Here is a 9,820-nt window from a genome sequence, read left to right as displayed (position 1 = left end):
ACAAGCTTGAGTATCTGGCAAGGAAGCAGAAGAAATTTTTGAGCAAGAGAGGTAGCTACAAGAACTTCAAGAAAGAAGATCAGAAGGGATGCTTCAATTGTAAGAAGCCTGGTCATTTCATTGCTGATTGCCCTGATCTTCAGAAGGAGAAGTTTAAAGGCAAATCCAAGAAATCAAGCTTCAACTCCAGTAAATTCAGAAAGCAAATCAAAAAGAGCTTGATGGCGACCTGGGAAGATTTGGATAGTGAATCTGGTTCTGATAAAGAAGAAGCTGATGATGATGCTAAGGCAGCCGTTGGGTTAGTGGCAACAGTATCATCAGAAGCAGTATCAGAAGCTGAATCAGATTCAGAAGATGAAAATGAGGTGTGCTTAAGGGCAAGAGAGAAACAAAGGTCATGGTACCTAGACAGCGGATGTTCAAGGCACATGACTGGAGAGAAAGCTTTGTTCCTTACCCTTACAATGAAAGATGGAGGAGAAGTGAAGTTTGGTGGCAACCAAACTGGAAAGATCATTGGTACATGTACTATTGGTAATTCCTCCATCTCAATTAATAATGTGTGGCTAGTAGATGGTCTGAAGCATAACCTATTGAGCATTAGTCAATTTTGTGACAATGGGTATGATGTAACGTTCAGTAAGACCAACTGCACACTAGTCAACAAGGATGACAAATCCATTACATTCAAGGGAAAGAGAGTTGAGAATGTCTATAAAATAAATTTCTCTGATCTGGCTGATCAGAAGGTAGTTTGCCTTCTGTCAATGAATGATAAAAAATGGGTATGGCATAAAAGGTTGGGACATGCTAATTGGAGATTAATTTCTAAAATTAGCAAGTTACAACTGGTCAAAGGATTGCCTAACATTGATTATCATTCAGATGCACTTTGTGGTGCATGTCAGAAAGGGAAAATTGTGAAAAGTTCTTTCAAATCTAAAGACATTGTATCAACCTCCAGACCCTTAGAATTACTCCATATTGATCTTTTTGGTCCAGTTAACACTGCATCTTTATATGGAAGTAAATACGGATTAGTCATTGTTGATGATTACAGCAGATGGACTTGGGTAAAATTCATTAAAAGTAAAGACTATGCATGTGAAGTGTTTAGCAGCTTCTGCACTCAAATACAATCTGAAAAAGAATTGAAAATTTTGAAAGTCAGAAGTGATCATGGTGGAGAATTTGAAAATGAGCCATTTGAACTTTTTTGTGAAAAACATGGGATTCTCCATGAGTTTTCTTCTCCTAGAACTCCACAACAAAATGGGGTTGTAGAAAGAAAGAACAGAACCTTACAAGAAATGGCCAGAACCATGATCCATGAAAACAACTTAGCTAAACATTTTTGGGCAGAAGCAGTCAATACTTCATGTTATATTCAAAATAGGATCTATATCAGACCTATGTTGGAGAAAACAGCATATGAACTCTTTAAAGGAAGAAGACCCAATATCTCTTACTTTCATCAGTTTGGATGTACTTGTTACATCTTAAACACTAAAGACTATCTGAAGAAATTTGATGCCAAGGCTCAAAGAGGAATCTTTTTAGGTTACTCTGAAAGGTCAAAGGCATACAGAGTGTATAATTCAGAAACACAATGTGTTGAAGAATCTATGCATGTAAAATTTGATGATAGAGAGCCTGGAAGTAAAACTTCAGAGCAAAGTGAAAGTAATGCAGGTACAACTGATTCTGAAGATGCATCAGAATCTGATCAACCTTCTGATTCTGAAAAGTATACAGAAGTTGAATCTTGTCCAGAAGCTGAAATCACTCCAGAAGCTGAGTCTAATTCAGAAGCAGAACCTAGCCCAAAAGTACAGAATGAAAGTGCTTCTGAGGACTTTCAAGATAACACTCAGCAGGTTATTCAACCTAAATTCAAGCACAAATCTTCACATCCTGAGGAGTTAATCATTGGAAGCAAAGATAGTCCTAGAAGAACAAGATCACATTTTAGACAAGAAGAGTCTTTAATAGGACTGCTTTCAATAATTGAGCCTAAAACTGTTGAAGAAGCTCTCTCAGATGATGGATGGATATTAGCTATGCAAGAAGAGCTAAATCAATTCCAAAGGAATGATGTGTGGGATCTGGTACCCAAACCTTCTCAGAAGAACATTATTGGAACAAAATGGGTATTCAGAAACAAGCTGAATGAACAAGGAGAAGTAACCAGAAACAAAGCCAGACTTGTTGCTCAAGGCTACAGTCAACAAGAAGGCATTGATTACACTGAAACATTTGCTCCAGTTGCAAGATTGGAAGCAATCAGGTTACTTCTATCCTACGCAATTAATCATGGCATAATATTATATCAAATGGATGTCAAAAGTGCTTTTCTTAATGGTGTCATTGAAGAAGAAGTGTATGTTAAACAACCTCCTGGGTTTGAGGATCTTAAGCATCCTGACCATGTTTATAAACTTAAGAAATCACTATATGGCTTGAAACAAGCTCCCAGAGCTTGGTATGATAGACTAAGTAATTTCTTAATTAAAAATGATTTTGAAAGAGGACAAGTTGACACAACACTCTTCAGAAGGACTCTTAAGAAAGATATTTTGATTGTGCAAATATATGTTGATGATATAATATTTGGTTCTACTAATGCATCTCTTTGCAAAGAATTTTCTAAGTTAATGCAGGATGAATTTGAAATGAGTATGATGGGAGAATTGAAATTCTTTCTGGGAATTCAAATCAACCAAAGTAAAGAAGGAGTATATGTTCATCAAACAAAATATACAAAGGAGCTTCTGAAGAAGTTCAAGCTAGAAGATTGTAAAGTGATGAACACTCCAATGCATCCAACCTGCACCTTAAGCAAAGAAGATACTGGAACAGTAGTAGACCAGAAGCTATACAGAGGTATGATTGGTTCTCTGTTATACCTCACTGCATCTAGACCTGATATTTTATTCAGTGTATGCTTGTGTGCAAGATTTCAATCAGATCCTAGAGAATCTCATTTAACTGCAGTTAAGAGAATCTTCAGGTATCTGAAAGGAACAACTAATCTTGGACTCCTGTATAGGAAATCCCTAGATTATAAGTTGATTGGATTCTGTGATGCTGATTATGCTGGTGATAGGATTGAAAGAAAATCAACCAGTGGAAATTGTCAATTCCTGGGAGAGAATCTGATATCCTGGGCAAGCAAAAGACAAGCAACTATTGCTATGTCTACAGCAGAAGCAGAGTACATTTCAGCTGCAAGTTGTTGCACACAACTACTTTGGATGAAACATCAGTTGGAAGACTATCAGATCAATGCTAACAGTATTCCCATTTATTGTGATAATACTGCTGCTATTTGTTTGTCAAAGAATCCAATTCTACATTCAAGAGCCAAGCATATTGAAATCAAACACCATTTTATCAGAGACTATGTTCAAAAAGGAATTTTAGATATACAATTCATTGATACTGAACATCAATGGGCTGATATATTTACAAAACCTTTGTCTGTTGAAAGATTTGATTTTATTAAGAAAAATTTGAACATGCATTTTGTGTCTGATTGAAAAATTGCTTGCCTCTGAATAAGAAGTTTGGTTCTGAAGTTTATTCAGGAGCATTTTGGTTCATCAGAAGCTCTTAACTGAGGTTCTGAGGAAAATGTGCTTCTGAAGATGACGTCAGCACTAAAACTTCAGAAGTGTTATTCTTTGCTTCTGAATAGCTTGGTTAGTGGGAACGTTGGTAGTTACTTTATGTAAACAGCTGTCCCATTACCCAAAAAGTAGTTTTCTGAAGAGTCTCTGACGTGGTCTATTTGTATTGGAGTATAACAAAAAGGGCAATGATGTTTTATTCGCTTTTTAACATACTTACACGCGCCCCCAATTTGTCATTAATGCTGTGTTTGTTTGTCCCTTCTGAATTACAAACGTTTTAATAAAAACACTAAGTCATTTCACACACTTCTCACTTCACAACAAACACTTTCTAATTTCTTCTCAACCCTCTGTGTAAGTAAGCACATTCTCTCAACCTCTCAAAACACCTTAGAACCCTAATTCTACTTAAAATCAATGGCATCTTCAAGTTCTGCCGGTGGTTCTTCATCGAATATGGATATAGATACTCCTGCTTATGAAATCAAAGGAAGAACTATGTCGATTGAGGAATGGGATCTAATCATTCAAGCGGAAAATCCAGTGGATTTCACTTCTCTAACTCATCATGGATGCGACTTGGTAAGATTCTACAAAAAGCAGAAGCTGATGAGTTACTTCAGTCTTCTCAACGGTCCTACTTATGAAGTGCTTGTCAGACAATTCTGGGTAAGAGCTTCAGTGTTTGACAAAGTTGCTGCTAAACAGGAAGAAGCTCAGATGATTCTGGTTGATCCTACTTTGGAGGGAAAAACCAGAGAAGAAATGGGTCTACTCGCCTTCACTGGGACTGAGATTAGATCAAACGTCATGGGGATTCCTGTAACAATCAATGAGCATGTGATTGCTCAAGCCATGAGAAGGGATGCTTCTGGGACATACGATGGAGAAGAGATTCCTAACCCCAGAACAAGCCCATGGAAGGAGATAGTAAACAACACTATCTACGGATCAAAGGATGCTAAGCCTTACAGCACCTTAAGCATGGAAAAGAAAATGCTGCTGAAGATCCAAAATGAAAACATTTTTCCCAAAGGTGGAGGAAATGATCAACCTTCACTTGGTCACAAAGTCTTTCTGCATCACACCATCTCTCAGGAAACAACAATGAATGTTCCCAAGTATATGTTTAAATACATGATCAAGGAACTCAAGAAGAGCCAGATGGAGAACAGGAAGTTTGTTCCCTATGGAAGGCTGCTCTCCATAATCTTTCAAGAAGGAGGACTCCTAAGTGCCCTGAAAGACGTGGGTATTTATGATAATCAGAAGCTGGGAGCAGTCACAGGAAAAATAATCAATGGGGCAACTCTAGTCAAGATGAGGCTGATTTCAACTTGCAAGAAACTAGATACAGATATGCATGAATCTGATGTCATATCTGATCTAGTCACTCATCACATCCCTATCTGCAAGAAAGATCCCCTGGATGTGCAGAGGGCCTACATCTTGGACTACTACAAGAGCTACAACAAGAAAATCAGCCTGAAAGATATCCCAGAAGAAATGTATGGTGGTGATCTGCCTGTGGCCAAAGGCAGAAAATCTAAAAAGAAGCAGATCACCAAGGAAGAATACCTTGCTGAAGATGCTACCGAGGTGGGTGCTCAGAAGCATAAGAAAGCTAAGAAGGAAAAATCTGCTATGTCCACCATTCTTGAGGAAGTGGAGGATTTGGATGATGTCCCTCTTATCAGAAAAAGGACAAGGAGTACTCAAGAAACAGCAGAACAGCCTGCTTCTGAACAAGCTGGTTCTGAACAAGCTGCTTCTGAAAAGCCTTCAAGTCCCAAAAATAAAAGAGAAGCTGCTCTTCAGACCATCCAAAGGAAGAGATCTAATTTAACAAGAAATCTGAAGACAGCTGAAGGAAGAAGGGAAGAAATGTTGAAAGAACTGGAAGAGAACTGGGATGAAGACTCAAGCCCCAAGAAGGCAAAAAGGACTGCAACTTCTGAGCCCATAGTCATGCCCAGTTTTGAAATGACTGAAGAAATGAGGCAGTACGCTAGAGAGGTTTCTGCATCCAAGATAGCAGAAAAGAAAAGGTTGAAGGAAGTGTTTGAGAAAGAAAGGGATGAGCGTCTCAAGGCTGCAGGGTATGTGCCTACTCCTGACATTGCTGCTTTAGCGTCTGAGTTAGAAACAGTTCAGTATGGAGCAACTCTGCTTTCTCAAGCCTTGAAGAATAAGCAAGCTTCAGGAGCAACTTCATCAGATCCAGTTTCAACAGCTCCAGAAGCAATTCATCCAGAAGCTCAGTCCTCAGGTAATCCATCTAAAGCTCCAACTAATACTCAGTCTCTATCTCTACCCTCTTCACCCTCTTCATCATCCACAGAATCAGATGACCAACCCCTTAGCCAACATATAAACAAGCTTCTAAAAACCAAACCTACCAAACTAACAGAGTATGGAACACTTGACTATGAGAGTACTCAAATAGAATTTTCAAAAAATAGGATAAAACTTTGTGAGAAATTCAATTTGCCTACTACTCATCCACTATATCCAGATACTCCAGAACCTGTTAGTATACAACAACCTGAACCTACCCAAACAAACTCACCAAATAACCAATCTCCACAAAAAGCCTCTGAAGTAGCTTCAGATGCAACTACTTCAGAAACCCCCCAACACCAAGAATCCTCAACCCTTCACAACTTAGAAAAACATCTAGGTGGTGAAATGCAACCAACACCCACTAAGGCCTCTAAGACAGTTTCTGAGAAGACTGTCTTGGAAACCCAAACAGAAACCCAAACGGAAACCCAAACAGAAACCCAAACAGAAACCCAAACAGAAACCCAAACCATCCCTGAGCAAACTGCTTCTGAACAAGTTGCTCCTGACCAAACAACTTCTGACCAAACAACAGAACAACAACAACAACCAGATTCACCCACTATAATAGACTTAACCTCTGACCAACCTTCCACATCAAATACAACTCAAACTGAACCTTCACCCATCCCTGACCATATCCTGGAGTCCGAGTATATAGAGGAACAACTGATCAGACTTAGTGATGAGATTCAGGCACTGATTCTTCGCAGAACAGTTCCTGCACCTCCTATTCACTATTATGATCAGTGGATGGATCTACAGAAGAGCTTTGATGAGCTGCTGGATCAGCTTAGAACTAAATGTGTGTCATCTCACTCTGCTATGTTGAAGAAGCTTTTGGATGATATGCATGAAGCAGCTAAGGAGAAAGAGCTGAATTTTGTGCCTCTGCTGGACATCACTCCTTTCTATCCAGAAGAAGAGTACATCACTAGGGCTGCTAGAATTCAGGCTGGATATAAACGAAGAATGAGGGAAAAGGATGAGCTACTTCAGAAGAAGGATGATCAGATCAAGTATCTCTTAGAACAGTTGTATAAGCAAGCCCAACCTTAGTTGCACACCCAACTCTAGCTTGTTTTTTACTTTTGTTCTTCGTAGCTGTGTCCTTGTATCTTAATCTTCTTTATATATATTATCATTGTTTCTGGATCTTGTGCTTTTTCACCTTCAATATGTTTTACAAGCTTTAACTCTGATGATATTTACTGTTTAATGCTGCTTGCTCTGATACTCTTTCTTTTGTTTCTATTCTTTTTGTTGATGACAAAAGGGGGAGTAAATGTATAGTATTTGTTAAGGCACTGAGTCCTACTATAACCTCTTCTAAATTTCTTTTAAATACTTCTGATTTGATTTTATAAGTATTTTATTGAAATTTAATTAATAAGAATAGAACTTAGGGGGAGCTTACAAACCTCACCTTAAAGATCTATTAGACTCAGGGGGAGCTTACAAACCTCTGTCCCAGTAGTCAACTTATTAATTAGATCAACAACAATTGAACATTTTAAATACTATTGTTTGTCATCATCAAAAAGGGGGAGATTGTTGGAACAAAATGTGTTTCACAATGAACCTTATTGAGTTTTGATGATAACAAGGTATTAAAAATTGTCAATTGGTTATTACTAATAATTGTTCAAGTGTACAGGACCAAAGGCTACTCAAGTTATTTCAATAGGTCTTGGAAGAACAATGGAAAGAAAAAGAAATTCTGAGCATCTGAAGAAAACTGCTCCTGAAGCTAAACTGCTCCTGAAGAGATGACGTCATCAGAAGCAGAAAGTCATCAGAAGCAAAAGTTTTCATCAGAAGCAATATCTTCACCAGAAGCTACATTTGATCTTTTAATCAAACTGAAGATTCAAAGTAGCTGATTCTCAATTCAGTCTTATCAAAGAAGAACGAAGAATTGAAAGGGAGGTATCAACGGATATATGGATAGCACTGAGCAGTTGTCTCTCATTAATAGAGTTGACAAAGTACAAGTGTACAACCACTACCTCCACTACTCTGTTTTCTGTCTACGCTACAAGACAAAACAACAGCCATGCCTGCAGAATTTGTTCACTCAAGATGGGAATGAATTTGAAGCTTATTCTTCAAAGGACTACACCCAAATCAGGCAAAGGATCACTGGTGGATAATCAAAGGATTTCAAACGACTCTTTAGACGTGCTGATTATCTCAACGTCTCTTTCACACCTCTATATAAAGGAATGAAGACTTGAAGATTTTAGAGAGAGATACATAAGTTTAAAAGCGCCAAAACTCTGTCAATTTGATTCTAAAAAGCACACTGAATTTCTGCACTGATTTGATACATCTTAGAAATTCAAAGTCTAGAGTCTTTTCTGTATTGTATTGTGAACACCACTGATTGTATATCAAGTGTTCAATTCAAACTCAATTCTCTGTATTTTTGTTTGATTAGAAGTCTCTTGCCTGCGTGCTTGAGCATTAGAAGTCTCTTGCTTAGTGCTTGAGCATTGGAAGACTCTTGCGTGTGTGCTTGAGCATTGTTTTGTGAAGTCTCATACTTTGAAAGTATTGAGCAGTTGTAATCTTGTGATTATAGTGAAATCTCCTTGGAAGTGCAAGGGGGACTGGACTACTTCCGTGTTGTAGAAGGAACCAGGATAACTGCCTGTGTCTTTGTCTTTCTTTTCTCTGCTCTGTTCTTTTCCGCTGCAATCTGACTCTGATCATTTCATCAGAAGCAATCAAACTGCTTCTGAAGTTTTATCAGAAGAAGAATCCTTTTTTAAGAGAAAAAGAAAACACAATTCAACCCCCCCTTCTTGTGTTTTTCACCTTCACTATATTGGTCTTTTATACTTACATTGTTATCTCTTTAACTTGACAATAGTCTCTATTGTTATCTTGTAAGCTATGTTATGATCAGTTGAGCAAAATCTTACTAGTTTGAATTGTTTACTCTTTTATTGTCTTCACTTAACATTTTTAATTAACTATAGATTTAAAGCATATGCATTGTCACTAAAATAAAAAATACGCAAAGTTAATATAAATCTTAAATTTTGCCAAGTCTAACATTTGAATCTAGATCAAGGAGGATATGAGCCCTTCATCCTAACCAACTAAGTTGGGAGAAACACATGTAATCAACAAGTTATATTACATATTTATAACTAAATTGAATTTTTTTTAGACTCTTTTTAACATGAAATTTTGAGGCTAGAGTCTGAACCTTGGGTTGACCGGCCTATAGTTAATGGAAAGAATATGTTCTCTAATGGATAAGGAATAATATGGCTACATTCTCCGCGACTCGTAGAGGAGAGACTTAATAGTATAAAATTAATAAGGGGATAATAGAGGGAGAAACGTGAGAGATATGATGTATACATGATGCGATTAATAAACTAAGTAATTGAACTCTATTAGTTAATAAACTCTCGCTAGAACCAATCATTAAGGATAACCAAATTCGATTCCTAATGAATAATTTTACTTATCTTTAGTTGAACTCTGAATTATTAGGACCCCTCCCTATAAATCGGAAGATTAATACAAAAAAGAAAATGATATTATTAGGAAATGAAATATTAGAGAAAGGAGAATACTTTGAAATCTCATATGGCAAAGTAAAACTCCCCACTATTCACCTTAAAAATGAATTTTAACCATTAAACTATTTAAAAAAAACACTTTAATTGTTCCATTGAATACCACATTACTTTTTAATAAAAAAATACCACATGACTTTTTTTTATTGAGACGATAGTTCACAAGTCTTTCAAAATTATTAGAAATCATTATCTAATAGTACACCTTTTTATTTTTTGACTCAGCCTAATACAAGCTTTTTATAA

Source organism: Medicago truncatula, chromosome 8, assembly GCF_003473485.1.
Source record: "Medicago truncatula cultivar Jemalong A17 chromosome 8, MtrunA17r5.0-ANR, whole genome shotgun sequence".
Lineage (NCBI taxonomy): Eukaryota > Viridiplantae > Streptophyta > Magnoliopsida > Fabales > Fabaceae > Medicago > Medicago truncatula.
The sequence above is the reverse complement of the archived record's forward strand: the minus strand, read 5'-3'. Positions refer to the sequence as shown.